The following is a 26,121-nucleotide window of genomic DNA, read 5'->3' as shown; positions in this document are numbered from 1 at the left end:
ACCAATCTACCAATCATGATACAACCACACAACCAAACATTTCACTTACTGAAACAAAGCCAACACTCCATACCCCCACACCAAGATTTACAGAAAGACGGCAGCTCCAATCACACTTTAAGCCAAAAACACCAGCCTGAAGATGACGAGTGAGACCTCGCTGAAACGTTGCCAAGACAATCTCAATCTTACATGGGAAAAGACCTGAATACAACAAAACCAGCATACATACACTCGTGAAAATCTACGAAAACACACACACACACACACACACACACACACACACATATATATATATATATAGAGAGAGAGAGACAAACATACATACATACACACACACACACTCACACACACACACAAACACTCATAGATTTTCACAGGTATAGGTATGCAGCTCTTGGCCTATTCGGGTCTTTTCCCGTGTAAGATTGACAGTATCTTGGTGACATTTTGACGAGGTCACACTCGTCATGAAGCCAAAGGCACCAGCCTGAAGATGATGAGTGTGACCTCATCGAAACGTCGTCAAGATACTGTCAATCTTACACAGGAAAAGACCCGAATATGCCAAGACCAGAAAAAATCAGAAGTCAATACACACATACACACACAATGAATACACACACACACACACACACATGTGTGTATTCCTTCATTCATTCGTGTGTGTATGTGTGTATTGACTTCTGATTTTCTTTTATATCAGATACAAATACAAGTATAAATTAACCACTTACTCTATGGTTATAGCATTACTTAACATTCATTTTATATTCTATTAAACATCAACACCATATGTCATAATTTTATTGTTTTTTCTGTTTCATGCAAAATGGGAAGCAATTTTCAGTCAGCATTAGACAATGTCTTATCTCTAATTAAAACTGTCAATTTGGTCATCTCATCCTGACGGGTTTTTTAAATCTTGTAATTTAATTGAGGGTGTTTTAAATTGTCAATTTTAAATTCTATTTTATATATTTGCTACCTCCTCCATGTATATGTGTACGTACGTGTATGTGTTTATTTTTATCTGTATATGTATTGTTCATTTGTATATTTTATGTGTTTTTATTGTACGCCGCCCCGAGTCCTTTAGGAGAGGGTGCGGCTAACAAATAAAAATTTATTATTATTATTATCTCAGCAAGTTCCATCAGCTTCACCATCTATTCCTCCATCATAGGTACAAGTAGTCCTAGTATTAGTCTTTAGTGTTTTTTCAAGATTTTATTTTACATTTTTCTTGACAAAAATATAGTATATCAGATATATTTATGTTAAGTTGAAATTTCTTTTCTATAAAATGATCTTAAACTGAAAGCCACAGAGGTATTTTGGTTATAACCTACTGGGTTTATATTTGTTCTATATAGTTTCAGTACAGCACTTCTAACAAAATTATTTTTAGAATCTACATTAACTTTAGCTTTCACATTCCATACATATCCATGCCATCCAAAGCTCAAGTCATGTTAACTTTCTTTTCATAAAGTAATCTCCCAAGGGATTCTTTCTATAATGCAGGCCAGATGTACCAACAGTGGAGAACTGACCACATCTATGCCAATCTTACAAGGCCTTACAAAATTCATCTTTATCCTCCATCTCTGGCTCATAACTTAATCTCTATAGTATTACGAGCTGAAAATGTTGCTATTTTTTCTGCATCCTACATGGGGCTGTGTCAAAACCTAAATGTTGGAAATCAAGTCCACAAAAACTTAGGTTTAGTGATATTTCCTAAGCAGCAAACAAATCTCTCTTGGAAAGTTAATAGCAACCAAATCAAGCAAGTGAAGGCTTTCAGGTATTTATTTTCAGGCCTCTGCCTCCTTGAAACTTTACTTTTCAAACTTTATGTTACAGGCACTAAAAGCTTTCAGTGCAGTAACCTGATGTGCAAGCTGTAAAGAGAAAAAGTATGTGCCTACAGCAATTTAACTATTCAAGGCTAAAATGCTAAATATTTTGCTCTGTAGCTCAGTGTTCTATGTACAAGGATAGCCCAGCACTAAAAGCAGTCTAGTCTAAATTCCTGAATTCGTTATAAATGCATATAAAATGCATGTTTTTCTGTTGAAACTAAATAAAGCCTGAAGTGATGTTAAGTAACAGATTTTAGAACTTCATGTGCAAACTAATAGCACTAACAACCCACAATTCTGTTTTAATGCCTTTGTTTATCTAGTTTTTATCATTTTCCAAATATTTTAATAATGTTTCTACTTTCTACTTTCACATAAAATGTTGCATCCAGATACCATGCCTTCAGTGGAATAAAAAAAGAGATTGAAAAACATTCCCTATCAAAAGTGTTTATACATTTGTTCATATCTCCAAGATTGAGACTAATTTACATCTACTCTTGTGTAGTCCTATCTATCACTTGTGGAGCATGGAGCTAATCCAGAGGTGGGTTCCTACCGGTTCACACCGGTTCAGTAGAACCGGTTCGTCAAATCTATCAAATCAGTTAGAAGAGGTTCCACCAGTGGACCTGGAAGTAAGTTCTGGAACGCCTGCCCCGGCCCTGTTGCTCGTTCGCCCTGCCCATTCCATCGCAGCTCGCTCGCTCCCCCACCCATCCACACTAAACTAGCCCAGCCCACCACTTACTGATTGGCTGGAGTCCAGCCAATCAGTGAGCGAGCTGGAGTCTTAAAAGCGTTTAAAAGCGCGGCACCAATGGCCAACATTCCTCTTTTGAAAAGAGTCTTTCTCTTTTGAAAAGAGTCTTTCTGTTCCCGAGCACCTGTCGCATCGCGCTTGCTGATCGGGGACTCCCTTCGTTTCGTTTTGTTTCCCTTTGCCTTCCAGCAGTTTTCTGCTTCGCTCAGGTAAGCAACTAAGTGTGAGGGGGGGCGGTGGGAGGCTAGCTTACGCCAGCTCGCAGCTTTCGCGAGGGAAGACCTTCTGGCCTTGCCTCGTGAAAACCGCGAGCTGGCATACGCCGCGTGGCTGGAAGGAGATGGGCAGTGGTGGCGGGGGGGGGCTTTCGTGAGGGAAGACCTTCTGGCCTTGCCTCGTGAAAACCGCGAGCTGGCATACGCCGCGTGGCCGGAAGGAGATGGGCAGTGGTGGCGGGGGGGGGCTTTCATGAGGGAAGGCCTTCAGGCCTTGCCTCGTGAAAGCCATGAGCTAGTGTATGCCACGTGGCTGAAAGGAGGTGGGCTGCGGCGGCGGAGAGGCTAGCTTACACCAGCTCACGGCTTTCGAGGGGGAAGGCCTTCAGGCCTTGCCTCGTGAAAGTCGCGAGCTGGCGTACGCCGCATGGCTGAAAGGGGGGTTCCTGCTACCTCTCCCGCCCCCCGTCTCCAGGTGGGCCTAGCTGATCCGGTTGTCCCTTGTCCCTTCAGTCCAGCTTACCTGCTGTCTTGTCTGCTTCCTGCTGCATCCATTGCATCGGAGAGCTGCTGATTCTGCCTGCTGGTAAGTGACCCGTTTTTTTTCTTTTATGCTTTTAATGTTGTTTTAAAGAATATTTTATTTATTGTGTATAGAATTTTTAAAAATCATTTTATTTAAAAGTATTGAGTATATAATTTTTTAAAATGGTTTATTTCAATTTATTGTGTGTAGAATCTTTTTTAAAATTGTCTTAGACTATTTTAAAAAAATATTCTATCAACAATAAATTGAAATAAACCATTTAAAAATATTCTATACTCAATACATTTAGAAGTATTGTGGATAGAATATTTTTAAATGGTTTTATTGTAATTTATTGTGTATAGAATATTTTTAATGGTTTTTAAGGATTTTTTTATTATTTATATAATATTTTTAAAAAATTATTTTAGGGAATTTTTATTTATTTATTGTTTATAGAATATATTTATTACAAGAAATGTTATTCCTTTTTGCAAATGTTTTATTTGTGATGCAATATGTTGCTTTTAAGTGTGCAGGTTGGTGCATGGTTCTCAAAGTGGCTGCTTTTCTATGGGCAGGCCAGATTGGTACAAGGCACCTTTGCCAGATTTTGTGTGTTTCTGTGTGCTACCTGGTTGTTTAGGTAATTGTGAGGTGGTTGCTGGTTCTGTGAGCTTCCTAGCACTGTCCTTTATAATTTCCCACAATGCCTTGATGATTTTTATTCCAGTGGCTTTGTCTTTCCTGTCCTTAGGGTTAGGGAAAAAAACTGGTTTCTTCTGCAGTCTTTCGGGGGGGAAATTGTTATTTTTTGGTGTTTTCCTGGCACTGTCATAGTTTGTGTGTGTGGGTGTGTAATGTTCCGCAGTTATCTACACATTAATAATGATCAAGTACTAATAATATTTCCTTATACATTTTAGTGACCTTTCCTTACATAATTAGTGTTTTCTTTCATACTTTTAGATTTCTAATTCCTGTTTTTGTTAGTTAGCAATTGCTAAAACAAATTCCACGTGAAAAAGTATTCAAAGCCTTCTTGATTTTAATTGTCAATTTATTTATTCCTGCACATTCTAATATTTATTCATTTTCATATCTTTGTTTTTCCACTGTTGTGTAAACACAATTCTAGCAACTGCTAACATGTGTAAAATTAAATATGCATTGTATTCCCTTTCAAATAGCCAACAAAATATTTCTGGTTTTAAATCCATATCTTGCTTTACCATTGCTTCTAACCACTAACTCTTGAATAGCTACTTGGACCGACCTAAGTACTGAACCTAATTCATATATTCCTGTTTTTTTGAACTGAAAACTAAATTTCAGAAAAAGAAATCTGTATTGCTCTGTGAATCTACCTATGACATTCATTCTTGATCTAACTTCTTAGATGAAAGATTACATCTTTCCTGTTTGTTTATATCTTTCCTGTTTGTTGGGGGACATCCTTCCTGAAAAGACTGTACATTGTTGAGTGAAAGCAGAGGTCCCTTCTGTTACCTGTAGTCCTCAGCTTACAACCACAACTGAGTCCAATATTGTTTTATTTCTTTTGCAGTTAGTATTATTTAACAGAATGAAGAAGAGGCAACAGGGTATGACCACTTTCTTCTGCAAAAAAACAAAAGCTGGGGAATCAGCTGATCCACAACTGTCACCAGCACCAACACTAGCACCACCAACACCAGCACCACAAGGACCTGCACAATAAGCACCAGCACCACTACCACCAGCAGAACAACCACTTCCACCACTTGAGATCAGAAAAAGAAGAAAGTCTATCTCCTCCACTGAAGTTCCACAACTTCCTGACTGCTGGAATTTGCAGCAATACAGACACTTCAAGGACAAGTATGATGGACTGGTATTTGTCCAGTACTTGCAAAATATTTTCTACTGTTTATGATCTGGCGCAAAGATGTAATCCATTCTCAGACATCGAAGCACAGGTAAATTTGCTAACTACGGTTGGAGTGGATGTGGGAGTTTGCTTGCATTCACGGAGATCCGCAGTGAAAATAGTTGAATTCATTGTAAATGAAATCAAAACCACAGTGTTTTCCAGGATTGTTGCAAAGAATCTAAAGGTGTGCCTAATAATCGATGAAGCCTCAACACTTTCAATGAAAGCAGTGCTGATAGTTTTTGTTAGAGTTGAGGATCCAGAATGCCCAGCAACCATTTTTGTTGAGCTTTTGGAATTAGAGAAACAATATGCGGAAACCATATGTTCTGCAGTGATGGGAAGCTTGCGTAAAGTTGGGTTTACCACTGAATATCTCCAGAAGTATTTAATCGCTTACTGCTCCGATGGTGCCAACGTTATGCTTGGAAGAAAATCTGGAATCAGCACCAGAATAGCTCAAGACTTCCCAAACATCGTAATCTGGCACTGCTTGAACCACCGCCTCCAACTTGTGCTGGATGATGCAATAAAAGAAATAAAACAAGTGAACCACTTCAAGATCTTCCTTGATAAAATACACATCACTTTCCAGAAATCCTGCAAGAGCCAGAATGACCTTTTCCAAAGCTCTGAACAATTGGGCATTGAAATTGTGAAGATTGGCAGTGTTTTGGGACCAAGATGGGCTGCCTGTAGTTTAAGGTCAACCATAGTTGTGTGGCGTGCTTATCCAGCGCTACATCAGTTTTTTCTGGGCAATGAAAGATTCCCAGGCATGGCTTCCCATTTTGAAAATCTAATTTTTTTGAAGGATTTGGCCCTCATGATAGATATTCTAAATGAGATTTCTCATGTGTCAAATGCCCTGCAGGGGAGAGACACAAATATCATCAAAGGCTGAAAAGTTAGTATTGTGAACAATCAAAGCTTTTGAAGAGCTTAGACAGAGAAAGGGCACATATGAAAACAAATTGATGCAATGCTAAAAACACAAGCCTTCAAAAACACCAATTTAGCTCCAAATCAAAGATTTGTTGCCCTTCCTTGTGACAAGATTCTGTCAAGCATCATCACCAATTTGAACAAAAGGCTGATGGATTGCGACCATCTAAAAACAGGTAGCCAATTGCCAGCCGCAAACAAGTTACACTTTATCACATATTTGGAGCCAGATTACTGGAACATTGAAGATGTAGTTGTTCCATGGGCTGAGGCAGAGGCAACATTGTTTGAATTTGGTGAAATCTTTAATTACGAAATTAATTTGAATGACTACAGAGGTTTTTTTGGAAAATGTGCTAAAAATCCAAAAAGTACAAAATTCCTGACGGTATCAGAAAAGCTAGAGATATTGTCAGGACAATTGCTGTCAGCAGAAGCAGAAAGAGGGTTCTCAAAAATGAACCTCATATGTTCAGAGCAAAGAACCCGCCTAATTGTTCCAAACATAAGTAATCTGATGGTGATAAGTGTTGTTGGCATACCTGTTGAGAGATGGGACCCAATTCCTGCAGTGAAAAAGTGGCTCAGAGCGCACCACCACACGGCTGATGATCCACAAATAAAGATCAAGAAAGCTGCAACTGAGGAGTCTGGAAGCTTAAGAACAATCTGGAAATATCAACAACCAGAAAACCAATAACACAAGTAAGTACTTGAGTGTATCTCTTTCATTGTGTTATTCCTATGTAAGGTATAAGTGCAAGCGATTAAAGTCCTCCTTTCTGTGTCTCTTCTTTGTGCAGATTATTGGAGCAAGGTGGTAAGGTGGTGGTGTGCAGAAGACCGGCAAGGCAGTAATCTTCCCTCTGTAAGTAGCTGTCTTTATTGCTTGGTTTGCTGGGTTCATCCTTAATATAGTAAGTGCAAGTGAGTCCCTTCGGGGAGAGGGGGCGGTCTAGAAATCAAAATAAATAAATAAAATAAATAAATAAATAAAGTCCTTCCTTCTGTGTCTCTTCTTTGTGCAGGTTATTAGAGCAAGGTGGTGAGGTGGAGGTGCAGAAGATGGGGAAAAAGACAGTAATCTTCCTTTTCTATTATTTTGTGTGCTTGTTTCATCCTAATGCAGTGTACGCAATTAAAGTCTTCCTTTCTGTGTCTCTTCTTTGTGCAGGTTATTGGAGCAAGGTGGTGAGGTGGTGGTGCAGAAGATGGAGAAAAGGACAGTAATCTTCCTATTCTATTATTTTGTGTGCTTGTTTCATCCTAATGCAGTGCACGCAATAAAAGTCTTCCTTTATGTGTCTCTTTTTTGTGCAGGTTATTGGAGCAAGGTGAGGTGGTGGTGTGCAGAAGACCGGCAAGGCAGTCATCTTCCCTCTGTAAGTAGCTGTTTTTATTGTTTTGTGTGCTGGTTTCATCCTAATGCAGTGCATGCAATGGAAGAGTTCATTTCTGTGTCTCTTCTTTGTGCAGGCCATTCATTGAAATCAGTGATACTGAACACTATCAAGGACAGTCATCTTCCTTCTGTAAGTAGCTCTTTTATTGTTTTGTATACTTATTTTAATCTTATTGTAGTTTATCCATTGGGGCAAAGAATTCAGTGACATCGTTTTGGCCACTCCCACCCAGTCACATGGCCGGCAAGCCACTCCCACCCAGTCACATGGCTGGCAAGCCACTCCCACCCGGTCACATGGCTGGCAAGCCACTCCCACCCGGTCGCATGGCTGGCAAGCCACTCCCGCCCAGCCACATGGGCAGTAAGCCACTCCCACAAAGCAGGCCACACCTACAGAAGAGGTTCCAAATTTTTTTGAAACCCACCACTGAGCTAATTTCACCTTTAATTGCAGATTATTTGGTCAAGAAAAAAGGCACATCTTCTTTTGAACTCACTCAACCCATTTGGTCTCGGATATCAAATAGAAACCAAATATTTTAATCTCTTTTTCTCTGATAACGGATAATCCAACCTTGACTGTGAGAGAAGTTTCAACTAATCAACTACCATAAATCAGAAGCTGCAAGAGCAGGAGACAAAAGAGACACGTACCCAAACCTAGCTCTTTATAAGTTTGTTCTATTTGATATGTTTTAAGCAGCTGTGATTGATTGGAGACAGAAGGTAACAGGGGGAAGAATTATTACAGAGATAAGAACTGGACAAATGCTAAGTTTATTTTTTTCTTCTTTCTTTTTTCTTCCCTCCTTCGTCTTTTTATTTTACTGCAAAGATTAAGATGGCCCCGGCTTCACTTCCGGTCCCAGAGTAACTAAAATTTAAGATGGACCAGAACCTCAAAACAAGACTTTGTATAACTAACTGCAATCTTGGAACTGGATATTAAGGAAGAACAAAAGATGGCTCCCACCTATAGCAGATATATATCCCCTATAGCAGTGGATGTGAACAAATTTAAGGTGGATCAGAACTTTGAACTGTATAGCTAATTCTAACTTTGAAACTGGACATCATGGAAATGTGAAGAATTGTGTGAAATTATAAAAAATATGCATAAATCACTAAAATCAAGCCTAAATAGAATTCTGAACCCAGAGAAGCAGATATCTAAAGGGGAATTCAAAGAAGAAGGGGGCAAGGGGAGCAAGATAATGAAGGAGTAGAAATGGAGGGAAACAAAAGGCAGACAAAAGAGGTTGAGGCTGTAAATGGCATAAGGGAAATTGAAGGGGGAGGCTTTGCCCCAACAAAGAGAAATAAAAAACATCCTTTTGGTGGTGGCCTAGGGAAAGTTGGGAGAGTGGATGTGCCGAAGCAAAAGGAAGGGAGAGAGCAGGGACAAAAGACTTACTAACAAAAAATTAGATTGCCAGGAATTTTTATCTGGGAGAATATAAAACTAAGATAAGGGTTTTATTTTGAAATATGACAACAAAATGGAGTTGCTAATTGACTGAATGTAATAATGGAAAGATAATTAAGCAAAGGTTGAAATATATGGAATATGGATAAATATGATATTGATATTGATGTGGGGAAGTTATGAAAAACATGACAATAAAATGGAGTTGCTAACTGGCTGAATATAATAATGGAAAGACAACTAAACAAAGCCCAAAATATATGGAATGTGGATAAATATGAAACTGACATGGGGAGGTTGTAAAGCAGAGGTTTGCTATTCACCTTTATACATGATAATTAAACTGAGTGGCAAATTGATTGGAAACGACAACAGGAGGACAATTAAGCATGGGTTAAACTATATGAAACATGGCTACACATAGTACTTTTAAGATGATGAAATAAAGCGAGATGTTTACCGTTTGCTATAGTATACAATAGATTAAGGGAATTGAAATAATATTGAACAGCGAGATTTGCCATTCACAGACAACGAAATGGAAAAATTGGAGAGGAAACATGAAATACACTTATAATGGGGAACTATTGAGACTTAAAGGCAGAATCACAAACTGTGGGCACGTAAGGATGTATAATCATATAAAGATAATGATGAGAGTAGCTGGGAACTGTAACCAGATCTATATCTCGACCAAAATTGGTTTTTTTTTTTAAAGTACAATGACTATATATTTATATTTCTTTGTTCTATTTTTACTTTATATATTTAAAATTAAATATGTATATTGAAAAGGAATTATAAATACCATCAACATAAAATGGAGCTTGCTCAGAAGCTGAACCAAAAAAAACAAGATGAAGAGTGGGAAGAAAAGGAAAGGGGTAAGAGAAGGAGGGTAGAAGGGGGGAAGAGGAGGAGAGAAATGAGGAGTAGAAAGGGGAAAAGGGAGTAGGAGAGAGGAAGGGGAAGTAGAAAAGGGAAGGAAGACAGAGAGAAGGAGGTAGGGAGGGGGATGAGAGAGGGAGAAGCAAGTGAACGCATAAATATAGTGTATGGAGAGCAGAAGAGCCAATAACTGGTTTTTTTTATTTTTATTTTGGGGAGTTGATGGTAAGACTAATTGATATAAACATTTAATAATACAATACGATGTTGGCTATGTAATAGTATACATTCAATTATATGTTATGAAAATGAAAAATAAAAAACTTTATGAAAAAAAATTGCAGATTATTTGGACGATTTCGACAGGTAATGCTGCTTCCCATTAAATTATTACACCAGTATTGTGAAGACTCCAGTAAAATGGCCAAATGTTGACTTGTAGTAGTACTGTAATTAGATTCTACTGGATGTGAATGAATGTAATGTTCTGTATGTTTGTTTTTTTCTGCAGTGTATGGGACATTTACACTGGATGTTTTATATTTTAATTCTACATTTTGGTCAATAACTATATAAATAATAAAACACTAAACAAGGATATCCTGCCAACATCCAGTTATGGTGCTGGGAGTACTTAAAGGTATTTCCTATAGCACCCAAATATTAAAGGGCCCAATACATCATAGGGGTTTGTTCTGACCCCCCCCCCTCTTCATACACCAAAGCATGCCGAGACAAAGATACTGCAATTGATTTATTAACACAAGACTAGACCTTGGCAGCAATCCAGCACAGACTAGACCTTGGCAGCAATCCAGCACAGACTAGACCTTGGCAGCAATCCAGCACAGACTAGACCTTGGCAGCAATCCAGCCTGCCAAGACAGTCCCTGATAGCTTCTCCAGCTCTAGTAAATATGTTGATTCCTGCAAACAGCTTGCGGAAAGTCCCTCCTTAAATACAGTCTTGAGAGGAGCCTAATTATAACCACCTGAGTTCAATTATCTCCTGTAACTGCATGGCTGTTCTTTACATCTATTACCCTTCCATTGCCGGGCATCCAGAACCACCTCCCTTGTCTCCTCCCCACTGTTCCAATGCATGACGTCAGGAGCACACTCCCTTTGGCTTTCACCACTGCTCCAGGCCTCAGGAGCCTGCTGATGGCCAACCAGCCTCTCTGATCCCTGCTTGGAGTCAGAACCCTGTCCAGGGTCCTCCACATCTTCCAGAGCCGACTCATCAGACCCCTTGTCATCGGAGTCTGGTTGCAGCTCCAATGGCTCTTGCTGGGTCACAACAGGGTTGCATGTTAGATCTGTTTTTTGTCTCAAGGCAGTGATACAGAGAACTACTGTGGGAAAATGTTACCACTAATCCGTTGCCAGATTTCTTTGGTTTCCCTCCAGCTTGCTGGACCACCTGTCATACGTGGCCCAGTTTGGTCCTTTCGGAAAGAAATGCTCTTAACTCTATTTATAGCGAAAAAGTTACTTTTATTAACGCTAAGGGTTTACAGGAGGCAAGGCCAGAACTAAGAGTTTGTGCTTAAAGATTACCTAATTAACTCCTGTTATGCAGATCAACAGGTGTAGCTCAGTGAAATAAAAGACAGAATCCAGATGTATGCAATGATAAACTAATATGTTTATTCAGCTGAACAAAGCTGGGTCTCTCAAAAGGAAGGAACCCAGAGCATAGTGCAAGGCAGTTATTTATAAATTTCTTTCCTTTTATTTCATTACCTAGTATGCATCTGGCATCCTATAGATAAGATATGGAAAATATAGAAAGCATCAATAGTCAAGCACCCCTTGATCTTTCCTAACCTGGAGGCAGTTCCTGGAAGGCAGTAAAATCCCATTCGAAGTATGACAGATGATAAAAACCTAAAAGCGTTGAAGACTCCACAGAAGGTGTCTCCCACATACCACAGTGCAACGGTACCCGAGAGGAAATCATCAACTCCATCATCCCATCCCATAAAGGAATCAGAAAATTGTCTCTTTCAAAGAAAAATCAAGAGATTATTTTAAAATGGAACATTCCCAACAACCAAAACTGCCATTTTCTGAAATGTTTCACCGATAAATATTTGTTGTATTTATATAGCACTTCGATCTGTAAGGTTTTTTCTTTAAAGAAAGAAAAACATGGGCTCTTCAGGTCCCATTGCATTTTATTTAACATCTTATGCCAAACCATTCATCAAATTTAGACTCTGCTGCATTAAGTCACATTCTGTTGGGAACAGTGGCAGGTCGCTATATAGCTGAGTATTCTATTCTTCACTGACTCTCAGCTTTGTTTATTGCAGAGCAGCTGGTAATAAATCTTCAGACTTGACAAAGGTTCTACCACATAATTCCTGTTGCTCTATGTAGCTGATGTACATTCCTGTTTAGAAAGAAAAGTTTTGTACTTATCAAAATAACAATTTTCTAAATCAGGATACTTCCTGCTCAAGTCCAAACAGGTAATAAGGATTGGACTCATCATCCTTAATTCAAGCATTCTGCTAGTACCATGTTTCCCCGAAAATAAGACAGGTTCTTATTTTCTTTTGACCCCCCAAAATAAGTGCTTTGCCTTATTTTCAGGGAGGTCTTATTATTTTTGAGATGCAGGAGGCGGCGAGCGTGGTCACCTCATGGCTGCTGCTAGGTTATAATATTTTGGGGGAGGGCTTATTTTCAGGGGAGGGCTTATTTTAGCGCATGCATTCAAAAGCCTGATTGGGCTTATTATCCAGGAAATTTCCAAAACATCATCATTAGAGAAGAACATTTATTTTGTATCAAAGACTAAAGTTAATGGATTTATTTCATAGCTATTATGTAAATTAATGCTAATATTGCATATCAGTTCTGAATGCCACTTATCCACTTATCATTTATTTCTAGAATTAACTCTATAGGTTTTGGGGACAGTTAAATGGGCAATAGAGGTTCTGGCAATTTATACTACAGTCTTGTTGCTAATAACAGGTTGCAAACTCTGTCATTCACAGTCTAAACACAGGCACAGAATACACGTTTCCTTGTCTCAAACAGAGAATCACATTTTCTGAGGGAGATATACCTTTTTTAAATCAAAAGACACAGACAGACAACTCCAACTCTTCCCTCTCTCCTAGAGAATCCCTTTAGAATGAGGCACAAATTCTTGGACCAAGGCTGAAAAGTAAGTGCTATATACCCTTTTCCTAGATTCTGATAAACAGGTGAGGAACAATCTGGAGCAGAGTTCCCTTATCTTTCCTGCTTTGCAAATTTACAGGAGAATGGGAGGGGGGATGGTTCACTGTGAGTGGCTGTAAAGCACATATGCATGCAGCTCCATTTCACAAGCGGTGGGCACAAGTGGGGATATGCACACACAGACACACACACACACACACACACACACTCATCCCTCACCTCTGCAGTCCGGTTCCGAGCAGCTCATAAAAATAGTTTGGAATCTCTGCTGAAATTCTAGCTGGAAACAAGCCATTATCAGCAGATGGCACAATTCTGCTTTTATTGGGTTTTTAAAAATAATTATCTCTATTTGGAAATCACACTCATTTACCTTCACTGACTATTACATTTTTAGCATTTAAGTAATAACTTAATAACTTACTTAAATTATGAATCTTAAGCAAGAAGTTGGGCAAGGATATGAAGAAATTAAAAAAAAAAAAACTTCTAGGGAATTAATTGTGTCCAGTATAAACTTTAAACTGAAACTCACTTTAGCAAAGTAACCAGTTTTTAAAGTCCTTTTTCACAAGCAAAATGAAGAGAGGAGAGTTGAGAAACGTTATAAAGAGGTACTGAAAGACGTGTTTTGTTTGACCTTTCTTCGATACCAATGATTTGTAGATTCTTCTATGTATTCAACTTATTTGTCTTTATATAAAAACAGTTCCCAAGGACTCTTTTATGCATTTCAATCTATTCCTTATTGCTTCCAATATTTCATACTGCCACTCTACTTAATTATTCACATTTCTCATTTTGATAAATATATGTATTATAATTTGTATTCTTTGGCATAATATATTCATTAATCCTTATAGAAAGTCAGGATTAATTGGTCTATGCTTTTGAAATATATATAAAATAATTCTGGGTCTCCATTGCTGAGTCGCCACCATGACTCCACTCCACTGCCAGGTTGGGTTGGCCATGTCAATTGACTGGCTCATCATTGCTGGGTCAGTCTGCTGCCACTTAATCAACTCAACTGGGTTGGCCAGGCTGGATCTCCTTGAGCAACTCATTGTTGGAAGACTCAACCTGAGTGACTTGCCCTGTGGGACAATTCACCACAGGTGAAACAACTTTATTAGGGTGCCAATTCTCATAGCGGGCCTGGCAGGAGCAGGCATATCCCTTTGCTGTCTCTTCCTCCTCCTCATCTTCCCACCACTGCTGCTTCATTTGGGCCAATAGCAGATTAATAATGGCCAAACTCTGTTCTTGGGGATGAAGTGGAAAGAGCAGGATAGGTGGGTGAGAGGCACGGATATGTAAAACCCTGGCTGAGCTTTGCTGCCTAAATTTTCTCCAGACCTGGCACTGGCCCATTTCCCCAGGGAGGGGAAGCTCCTGAAGTGAAAATCTGACCAGAACAGAGTGCAATGTGAGCCCAGTGGAAGCCTTGCTTTGCTGGTGGCTTAGCTCGTAATCCCTCTTCCATCAGGTTCACCACCCAGCTGGCAAAACCCCACAGGCACTTTAAATTCTTGAAGCTGCAGGTCCAACTTCTCAACTAATGCAGGGTTGACCAAACATCTCATGCAACCTGAGTCCAAGAGGGCAACCAGGCTTCTCTTACGCCTTAAAAAATATGCAATCAGTTCTATGGGGATGGTCACTCCCCAGTTCTTGGATCAGAGTTGTCAGAGTTTTCACACCATTGTTGGGAGATGAGAGTGAACTTGACAACTTTCACTCCTTCCAGGGCTGATTTTCTGGTTCCCAGCATTGGCTTTGCTGGTTTCTTGGCAGGCCTCGGAGCGGTCTTTTGACTTGGCAGTTGGTGGCTTGGTGCCCTTCTTTTCCGCACTTAAAATAGCCAGTGAAATATTGGTGCTCTGCTTGCGGACCAGTGGCTTTGGGGTTTCTTTTTTTCTCGGAAAGGACCACCATCATCCAGAGTAGGTCAGTTACAGGCTAGATTGATCTTGACCTCTTTGGCTAGTACATACCAGCTATGGAGGGTGTGACTCTGGAGACGCAGGTGTTATTCAGCTTGGAAGCATTCCATTAGCATGTCTTGTGGCCAGTCAGTTAGCCTGCAAGTCAGATCTCAAAACTCTTGGGTGTAGGTGACCCTGGCTTATGTATTAATCTTTGTCCTGGCTTTGTGTTGGCCAAGGGATCTTCAAAGTACCTTCAGAGCACTGTCACTAATCAATTGAAGTTTTGCGGTTGTGGGTGCTATGGTCTCACACCATCCTTTGGCCCCTTTGGTGGGCAGGTCTGGCCTGTATTATTACATACAAGTCCAACCTGGGCTAAGAAAAACCCCAATTGTTTAGGATCTCCACTGAACTTCACTCCAAAGGCTAGTGGTCTGCAGTTTCATCTCCTGGTTGTGGGAGCCCAGACTGGTGGTGCTGGTTGGATGGCTGGGGAAGCTGCTGGCTGTGATGCTGGAGATGGTGCTGGTGCCAAAGAAGCAGGTGCCGCTGCAATTGAGCAGCAGGCACAGCTGTACCATCCTGCACTGGGACCTGCACTGGTTAAGCTACTGGCATTACCATTCAAACCAGGACTTCACACGTTTCCTTGTCTCAAACAGAGAATCACATTTTCTGAGGGAGATATACCTTTTTTTTATCAAAAGACACAGACAGACAACTCCAACTCTTCCCTCTCTCCTAGAGAATCCCTTTAGAATGAGGCACAAATTCTTGGACCAAGGCTGGAAAGTAAGTGCTATATACCATTTTCCTAGATTCTGATAAACAGGTGAGGAACAATCTGGAGCAGAGTTCCCTTATCTTTCCTGCTTTGCAAATTTACAGGAGAATGGGAGGGGGGATGGTTCACTGTGAGTGGCTGTAAAGCACATATGCATGCAGCTCCATTTCACAAGCGGTGGGCACAAGTGGGGATATGCACACACAGACACACAAACACACTCGTCCCTCACCTCTGCAGTCCGGTTCCGAACAGCTCATAAAAATAGTTTGGAATCTCTGCTGAAATTCTAGCTGGAAACAAGCCATTATCAGCAGATGGCACAATTCTGCGTTTATTGGGTTTTTAAAAATAATTATCTCTATTTGGAAATCACACTCGTTTACCTTCACTGACTATTACATTTTTAGCATTTAAGTACTAACTTAATAACTTACTTAAATTATGAATCTTAAGCAAGAAGTTGGGCAAGGATATGAAGAAATTTTAAAAAAACTTCTAGGGAATTAATTGTGTCCAGTATAAACTTTAAACTGAAACTCACTTTAGCAAAGTAACCAGTTTTTAAAAGTCCTTTTTCACAAGCAAAATGAAAAGAGGAGAGTTGAGAAAGGTTATAAAGAGGTACTGAAAGACGTGTTTTGTTTGACCTTTCTTCATCTCCTGGTTGTGGGAGCCCAGACTGGTGGTGCTGGTTGGATGGCTGGGGAAGCTGCTGGCTGTGATGCTGGAGATGGTGCTGGTGCCAAAGAAGCAGGTGCCGCTGCAATTGAGCAGCAGGCACAGCTGTACCATCCTGCACTGGGACCTGCACTGGTTAAGCTACTGGCATTACCATTCAAACCAGGACTTCACATGCCTTGAGGTTCCTGAAGGCCCCTCTCAGAAACTCTTATGGCTTGCTCCAGCAACTCATCTTCGTGATCCACTTCACCCAGAGCTGCTTCCTCTTTAACTTCCACAAGGTAAAGATGAAATGATAGCTATCTTCCAATATTTGAATGACTATCACAGTGAAGAGGAGGACAACCTATTCTTCACAGCAGTTGAGGGCAAGATAAGAAGTAACAGATGGAAACTTATCAAAGAGTGATCCAATCTGGAATTAAGGAAAAATTTCCTGCCAATGAGAACAATTAACCAGTGGAATAGCTTACCATAGTAGTTGTGGGTTTTGCATCACTCGAGGCTTCCGAGAAAAGACTGGATAGCACTTGCCTGGAATAGTATAGACACTCCTGCTTGGGCAAGGAGCTGGACTAGAAGACCTCCTAATTCCCTTCCAACTTTGTTACTCTACATTTTGTATATTCTGGGATGGTAAAAGACAGATCCTGAACTCCTGAGTAACAACTTTGCAGGTACTAAAAAATATAACAGGGTTGTCCAATATTTGTATTTTCAAGGTCCCTTTTTGAAGTACACAGAGGGGCTTTGCAGCTATGATGGTAATAGTATATTATACATAGTGTATATGATAAGTATACATACTTATTTGTATTAATAATTACTATTAATTATTAATAATTATATTTACTATACATGTAAATAATAAGTATATACTTTTTATAATAATATTACACACATACAAACACATTTTAAAAACCATAGTGGTGGCAAGAAATGAATTGATGGTAGATGTTCAGAAGAAAAATGTTTCATAGATGAAAATCAAATTTTAGTATAGTTTGAAGTTATATGTTATTCAATGAACAACTGTCTGCTATAAATGTGTCACAGCAGGTGGAAGCATCTGCTGACCTCGGCTGTTCCTCCCAAAAAAACTAAATGGGGGGGGAGGGGGGATTGGGCACCAGGTGTCAAATTATCATCTTTAGGATTATAAATGAATGCCTATTACTTCCAGTCTCTATCTTGAAACAACAGCTTTTTTTCTGTTTCTATCTGCAAAAGTCTAAAGCATGCGTCTAGAAATGGAAGTAAGGCATTTAGATGGAGTTCCCAAAAAAGTGCAGAAAGTTACCAGGCTGTGGACCAGGGGCTGTGGATCGCCGTTGTCCAGCATCAATAGAAGCCATAGGAAAAAACCCCAGAATAAGAGTTGGAAGGACCTTGGAGGTTTTTTTTAGTCCAACCCTCTGCACAGGAAATCCTATACCAGCGATGGCGAACCTTTTTTGGCTCGCGTGCCACAAGTGGGGGGAGCGCAGGGGGGTCATGTGCGGGCGTGCCGCACCCACAATGCAATGCGTGACCCCCCAGTGCGCATGCACGCACAACGCACGACCCCCCCCATTTTTACATGCTTTTTCACCCTCCCCAGGCTCCAGAGGCTTTATAGGAACCTGGGGAGGGCGAAAACAGCCTCCCTCGCCCCCCCGGAGGCCCAAAAAGAGCCTCCCCCCCGGAGGCTTCCCTGAAGCCTTCAGAGCGCTTAAAACCACCCTCCGAGCAACAAGTCACTTCTGGTTTGCTTGGAGGGTGGTTTTAAGCGTTCTGAAGGCTTCAGGGAAGCCTCTGGGGGGGGGGAGGCTCTTTTCGCCCTCCCCAGGCTCCTATAAAGCCTCTGGAGCCTGGGGAAGGTGAAAAATAGCTTTTAAAAAGGTGAACTCAGCTGGCCAGCACACACATGCGCGCTGGCCAGCTGACAGGGCAGCGCCTCGCGTGCCCTGACAAATGGCTCCGCGTGCCACTTGTGGCACGCGTGCCATAGGTTCGCCATCACTGTCCTATACCATTCCAGGCAAGTGTCTCTCCAATCTCTTCTTTAAAAGCCTCCAGTGATGGAGTATCCACAACTTCTGAAGGCAAGACATTCCACTGGTTAGGAAATTTTTCCTTAGTTCTGGGTTGCTTCTCTCCTGGTTTGGTTTCCATTCATTGTTTCTTGTCTTGCCTTCTGGTGCTTTGGAAAATATGTAGACTGCCTCTTTGTGTTTGCAAGTTTGCAACTGTAACATAGAGAATTTATATATTGACTAACTAAAACTAAAACGATCAAAATACAAGAATCTGAGGAACAAGCAAAAGAGAACACTGAGATTGTTTTCTTGCTGCCACGTGATGGATGGATTTTTGTAGCTCAAACCCTGTAGCATTGAGCAATCTAACAAACATACCAAAATTGTATAGATAAATTCCATTGTATCTGGGACAAACAAAGTAAGTTTGGACTGCACAAAATTTTATTTCCTAACTTAGGTAATCAATCCACATTTTTATTTTTATTTTGTCTTTGGTGTTTATAAGACCCCTTTTCATTCAGATTTCACAGTACATACTGGCCTCTATTGGTCAGTCATATAAGCTAAAATGTTTCCAGATACCAGTTTTCTCTGAATGTCAGTTTTCTTAAACTTACATATGTGACATTTTCATTTAACATAGGAAGATGCAACTGCATATGATTATTTTTAATGAATTCTAGTTTTTTCACTAGAGTGCCTAAAATTAATTTCAGTCATATAATGTGTGTTCATCCAAGGGGATAAAACTGTTTGCATAATTAAAGATCTCTTCATATTTGTATATTATTTTTTGAAAAATGATTCGCAAAGCAGCAAACAAAATATAGGGTAGTTAATGCCTTTTTAGTGTCAGCAGAAAATACATTGGCTCACAGAAATGTATATGTGAACACAGAAGTAGGACAAAAAGGGAAATTTGCAAAGCTAGTAATTAAGAGAGATTCAAACTTTAAAGCAACATGGTATAATGGTTGCTTCAAAACTCATACAAACACATCTTTCCTCCTATTATGATTAGCTCTCTCATATTCTGACTACAATAGATGACCATAAAGAAGTAGAGCCTAGCAGTTTTGCTGCCCATATATGGAGGCTCTATTTACTTGGAAAGGGATTACAAGTTGTATATTGGTATTTTCAGAGAAGATTTTTTTTTTTAATAAAATTTTTATTGGTTTTTCAACATTTATAGGGAAAAGGGTAAATGGACAGGTATACAAATTTTGGCAGTTGCAAAGTGTGGTAGGCGCCCCTCCCTCCATACTCATAATATACATTTATATGTAATGCATTGGTATATAATTGGTTACAATCAGCATGTTAGTTCTATTACTATTTTCAATCAGATTAGACATTACAGTATAAAATCCAGATATAATTCCATTATCACTTTCGGTCAGTTTATAATAATATGATTTTCTTGTTTATTTTTGTGATCTGAGTTTTCTTGCTATTGCCCCTTCTCCCTCCACTGGCAGAGCTCTGGCCCCTCCCGTGTCCTGTATGTCCGTTGTAGTGTCTCGTGTTTTTTCTAGGTGTGGTTTGTTTTTTTCCATAAAGGCCTGCGCCTCTATGGGTGAATTGATTCTGATTCTTGTCTCCTCCCAGAATATCAGCATACCTTCAGGCATCAACCATCTAAACCACACCCCTTTCTGGTATAATTTATTCGCTAATTGCGAATAATTCTTCCTTTTTTCTCTAATCTTCTTAGGGATCTGCTTCAGAATGGTTATCTCCCTATCATGGTATGTCAATGCTTTGTACACCCAGAATTTCATCTCTTGTGCTTTTTCTAAGAAATTTAATGTGAACCTCCCTGGGTACATTGTGTGTTCTAGCATAGGCTGAGTTTACTCTATAAACCAGGTCTATATCCCACCCCATCTGTTGTTTTTCTTTGTGTGTGTAGTCAGCCAGGATGTTTGTCATGATGTCCCTTATGTTTTCCCCATCTTCTTCTATAACATTTTGAAATCTAAGGTAATAGGACATTCTCTCAAATTCTATTTTCATCTGTTGGGTGTCAAGATCTTTGTTCCCTTTCTGCACAGCTTCTACCCTCCCCCTCACCTCCTCCACCCCCCCTTCCACAAGATTCAGTCTTTGTGAGTTCTTATATATTTGGGCTTGATTTTCTTTAATTTCATCTTTCATTTCCCTTAGCTGTTTCTTGATTTCCTCCTGGCCCTGTAAAATTTGTTGAAGCATTTGTTGAAAGTCCATCTCTGTAGTCTTAGGTTGCATCAGTTCTGTTATCTTTGACTGTGTGGCTGGACTGGATGTTGCAGATGTTGGAGCAGAAGTGGCAAAGCCAGGTTTTCCAGGAGGTGGTCTTTTGGGTGGCATCATTTATAACGTTAGAAGTTCAGTCCATATATAAGATAGACAGTTAAAAAAGAAGGGTAGCAAGGTGAGTTTCGGGAGCAGAAGAACCAGGCAGAAGAGAGTCTCTCTAATAAGACTGGCAATAGATAGAAAATTTCCCCTAGAAAGTTTAAAAAATACCAATCCACAAGAGATTCCTCTGGGAGACACGGAGACAAAGACCGGAAGCCTGAATTTTAAAGGTGGAGTCAGGTTTCACAGTTCATAAAGACAACGGAAGTGTGCCATCTTGCCCTGCCAGTTTTGGGCACAGAGGCATAACAAAGTTTTAAAAGTTCCAAAAGTCCTCAAATCATCAGTACTATGTAGAATTAAATTGAAGAGAAAATCATTTTAGCCTGGGTGAGGCTTCATTTGTTGGCTCTCCCCCCTCCTCCTTCCCCGGGGGCTGAGAGCAGAATTGTTCCTCGCCGTTTGTCCAAGGGGGGGGAAACCCCTCCCTCCAGCCGCGCCTCCAAAATGCTCCGAAATTTAAGATTTTAAAAAGCTGAGTAATTCTTCCGTGCAGAGTAGGGAATGAAAAGAGAAGCAACCTCACCGCACTGCAGCTGCTTCCTTCTATTGTTACATTTTCCAGTCAGCTTGTAGCGAGGCGCGAGGCGCAGAAACGCGAAGCGCCCTCCGAGTTTGCTCCCCGGTGCCTTGGGCGCGCGAGAGACCTCCCGCCGGCCGCCGCTGCTGCAGGAGTCCTCCGTGATGCCGCCCCTCCGGCAGGACCCCTCTGCGGGGTGTCCTGTGCCCCCCAAGGAGTGGGGAAGCCCACCGGGGAGCTGGAGCGGGCAAGGAGCTGCCCGTCGCCGTCGGCCGCCGGAACCGGAATTTTCAGAGAAGATTTGAACCCTACCATACTTTCTTCAGAAAAATAAGTATTCAAGATTTTGATGATGATCATACTTCAATCCCATTTTTTATCTATTCAACTATATTTTGTCAGTTGAAGATGGTATAAATAAGGAAAATGAAAAAAAAACCTGCTTCCTTATCATATATTAGAATATTCTTGGTTGAATAAAAGTGATACTATGATGGATTAGTTATAATATATACTAAAAAAATGAATGGCCAAATTGGATGAGAAGTTATAATTTTTCCAAGCATCGTCATCTTCTTTAGTCTCTTGAGTCTGCATTAGGTATCTCAATATTGAAGCCATAGTGTCCTTATTAGTGTTTCAAGTCAGTTTCTAGTTTTACTTGAATGATTTGAACTTCATGCTGTTCCAAGGTACTCTCAACAATTTTCTCCAGCACTACAATTCAAAGGCATCAATCTTCTTTCATTTAGCATTTATAATGATCAACCTTTGGAGATATATTTTATAATTCAGACTATGACCTTTGTGAACAATGTGATGATTCTAAACTTTAATGTTTTGTTTAGAATTTTAATGGTCTTTCTTCCAAGAAGCAGATATCTCTTTTTTCATGATTGTTATGCAAATCTGCATAATAAGGTTGCAAATCTGATGGATTTGTCTCATATGAAATTCCTTAAGTGGCAAGTATTGCTACTCTAATAGACACAATTTTGTGTTAAAACATTTATATACTGTATAACTGAAATGTAGCCCAAAACAATGTTAAACTCAATTAACCTATACAGAGTGACTTGAGGCAGAATCCCCACTTAAGACTTTTTCCACTGCTGAATGCTTCCGTCCTTCCATCCTAGAGCTGGAAGGAACCCATCAGCTGACACCTGACATCCCTATTGTTCATTGTACCCTGCTTTCTTTGCCTGTTTCTAGTCATTGGAGTCATTTATTTCAAGGTAGTAGGCACTAAACTCTAACATATTTTTACATTTTAAAGCTGCCTTTGCAATTGGGATACTTTTATACCAGTGATGAAAATATGAAGGCAACATCATAGTATTTCCAGAAAGTGTTTGTGCTGTAGGTATAAACAGGATAAGATCACTTAAGCAAAGTTTGGTAATATTTTAACTATTTTGGTCCAACATTAACATTTCCTGAAAAGTATACCATATCTTAGAATTGGGTTGGAAAAGGAAAGGATGGGTGTCAAACTTGATCATGTCACTTGAATTATCACAATGTTTTGTGGGGTGGGTGTGGCCTGCACGTGATGCATCCAGCCCGTGGGCACCAATTTGACACTCCTGGGATAGGTAGTCTTCAACTTACAACAGTTCATTTAGTGACCATTCAAAGTTACAACATTACTAAAAAGAGTGACATGACCATCATGGCATCCCCATGATCATGTGATCAAAATTCCTATGCTTGGCAACTGATTCATATTTACAACGTTGCTGTGTCTCAAGGTCATGTGATCCTCTTTTGCGACTTTCTGACAAGCAATGTCAATGGGGAAGCCAAATTCACTTAACAATCAAGTTACTAACTTATCAGCGGCAGGGATTCAGTTAACAACTGAAGCAAGAAAGGCTGTAAAATGGGACCAAACTTACATAATAAATCTCTCACTTAACATAAATTTTGGGTTCAGTTGTGGTCGTAAGACGAGGACTACCTGTACTTGCATATTCTTCCCATAGTGCATTGGAAGGGGTTAAAGTAGGGAAATTACATTACATACCTTCCTACCCAACGCTGGTGGGGGTGGGGGTGTAGTTGGCTACTTTTTACTAAACGCAAAAATGGAGATCAGGTAGACTGGGTTGGCGAGAGAGAGGGAGAGCATAATTTAAAATGAATGAACTGGGAGCAGCATTTACCTACAATACCATCTGAACTGTTACAGTGCATGCAGGTTAGGTGGCACGCGTGTTTCTCATACTGATGCCTCTTGTTTCCAATGTTCCTTCTTGAAAAAGCAGTAGAAACGCCATTGTCCGTGCTGCCGTTTTTCTCATATTTCCTTCGGGTCGTCTTGTCTAATGTGCAAAGCGCTGTATAAATTAGACGACGATTTCATCATCGCCATCAGTCCCCTGCCAGAAATAAGCCTCCTCCCGCCGCTTCATAAAAGCGGGAACCAGAGCAGGCGACAAGGAGGCAGCCCAACAACTACTGCAGCTCGAAGCCTGTTGCGGGCATCATTTTTGCAAGCACTCTCTCACCCCTGGCAACCCCGGCCGGTCATTCTTTCATGGGGCAACAAATGGCGTTTCAGCAGCAGGCAGCAATTCCGGACGTCGGGCAAGTAGCCGAGAGAGAGACGAAGCCACTCAAAGCGGAGGGAAGCGCGCTTCAGGCTACGCTTTTTATGCGGATAGAGGAAGGAGGCGGCAAGCGTGACTGCGAGGAGATCGCACTGTGAAAACGTCAGGGAGGAGCCCGTCTTTGCGCTCGGGCAACTGAGGTTGAGGCTTCGCTTCTTAAACGAAGAGAAGCGGGCAGCGGGCGGGAGTGGCATCTCCAGTCGCCGGTCGGGTCTTCTCCCTTCTAGACGGAGGATGGGAGACAAAAGACGAGTTGCTTGCTTTCCCGAGCCGAGGAGCAACCGGCTGACTAGTCTGGAACAGGGAGAAAGAAAGGATCTGCCTAATGAAGGCTATGCAGTGGAAGGTAAAGAGAGGAAGAGCTCTTCCGGTCCTTTGGGGCGCCAGTGGTAGCGGGAACTTTTGCACTGGGGACGGGAAGGGGAACGGGAAAGTTGCAGTGTATGTGTGTAGCGATGGAGGCAAACCACTAAGCTTAACCAAAAAGGAGCTTATTGCTGCAAGGCTATCATAGACAGTTATTTCCTTTAGTTGTTTTACGTTAAGCTACAATCCGTGTAACTGCACTGATATATATTGTTTTCCATCCTATCCTTGGATCTATCTGTTTGCTCACACCCAAGCTTCTTTGAAATGAGTATTTTGTGGTATTTTTTAAAAAATTAAAATGCCATGTCGATTGTGCTTTATAATGAAGATGAATACAAAATGGAGGGGGGAATCTTCACAGAGAGTAAGACATATGAGCTTTTGACTTATATTATTTGCTGGATTTTCTGTCCTGTTTCTATCTTAATGAAATTCAACATATAGTACCTACTTCTCAGATACAAATCAGAAGTCTGCTAGAGCCTTTCCAGAATAAAACATTTTACTACAAGCTATAAGCTTTTGAGAAACACATCTCATTTCCTCAGGCACTTGCAAAATCCAACTTCAGCAAACGGCCTAGACATTGGCATTTGAACATAGATCTTTTTAACATATATACATATTGTGTTATACTGATCTAAGTGAAATATTAATATATTTTGCTAGGCCATGTATGATATTCCATACGTTAAATAAATAAATAATTTCAGTCAAGTGGTTGCCTTATATGATCTTGTGTTCTCTTCTAAATGTATATTGTTGCAATATTTCATGATCCTAACAAGTCTGATGGATTATTCCAGTGTTTAGGTATAAAATTTAGGATGGATAACATATTCTGGAAAGTATTTTACAGTCAAATTCATGAATGCTCCTCTAATTTTCCTAAGATATCTCTCCTCAATACCATTTTACTTTTGAAAAATTGAGTACCTCAGTTTGAAAGACTTGTTGAAAAGAAAGACTCTTTAGAACTTCCTTCATCAGGATAGGGAACTGTTTTCACACTGCAGTAAATATTTTTTTGCTTTTAAGGTTTTGTTTCTGCTTGCTGTTGCTTAGGTATAAGCTTATTGAACAACAGGATTAATTTCTGAGTACATGATGCTACATAATGCTGAAATCTAGAAATTGAAGATAACATTCTTAAATGTAGTACTATTTATTTGATCATTTAAAATTATCCCTTGCCTTTTCTCAGCATCTGTTTATATGTAATAAGGTTTGCTTCCTTTTTTTGAACATTAGACAATAGGATTTTTCTGTACTAAAAGAAGTTTTATAGATTAAAAAAATCTTTATTAATTTAGATGTCCACTGAAAATCTATAGCATATTCAGCAATATAGTATAGAAAATATTGATTAAAATTATTATTTGTGAGTGTGTGTGTGTGTGTGTGTGTGTGTATGTATGTATGTGTGTGTATATATAATATCCATTGAGATAATTGGTTATTACAAAAAAAAAGACTTCATGTTTTATAAACTAAGGAATAGTGGGGTGAAATACATATAAAAACAAATATTTATTTTGCTCATTGATTTGAATACCAAGAGAGAGCGAGAAGGAGAAAGAGGGATGACATTTCATATCTATGTTTTGGAGTTTACAAAAATCAATGCACAAGCAGAAATGTAAAA

General features: G+C 40.0%; 1 protein-coding gene across 2 annotated transcripts in view; it reads left to right on the top strand.

Annotated features, from left to right (window-relative positions):
• The first annotated feature begins 24,302 nt into the window (after positions 1-24,302).
• VWC2 (von Willebrand factor C domain containing 2) overlaps positions 24,303-26,121 on the top strand; it is a 90,447-nt gene continuing 88,628 nt past the window's right edge. For both annotated transcript variants that reach the window (XM_081931903.1, XM_081931904.1), the window contains exon 1: positions 24,303-24,453. The gene's annotated coding sequence lies outside the window, so the exon portion shown is untranslated. The remainder of the gene's footprint in view (positions 24,454-26,121) is intronic.

Source organism: Natrix helvetica, assembly GCF_964273705.1.
Source record: "Natrix helvetica genome assembly, chromosome: Z".
NCBI classification, from domain to species: Eukaryota; Metazoa; Chordata; class Lepidosauria; order Squamata; family Natricidae; genus Natrix; species Natrix helvetica.
This window is presented reverse-complemented; position numbering and strand designations above follow the sequence as displayed.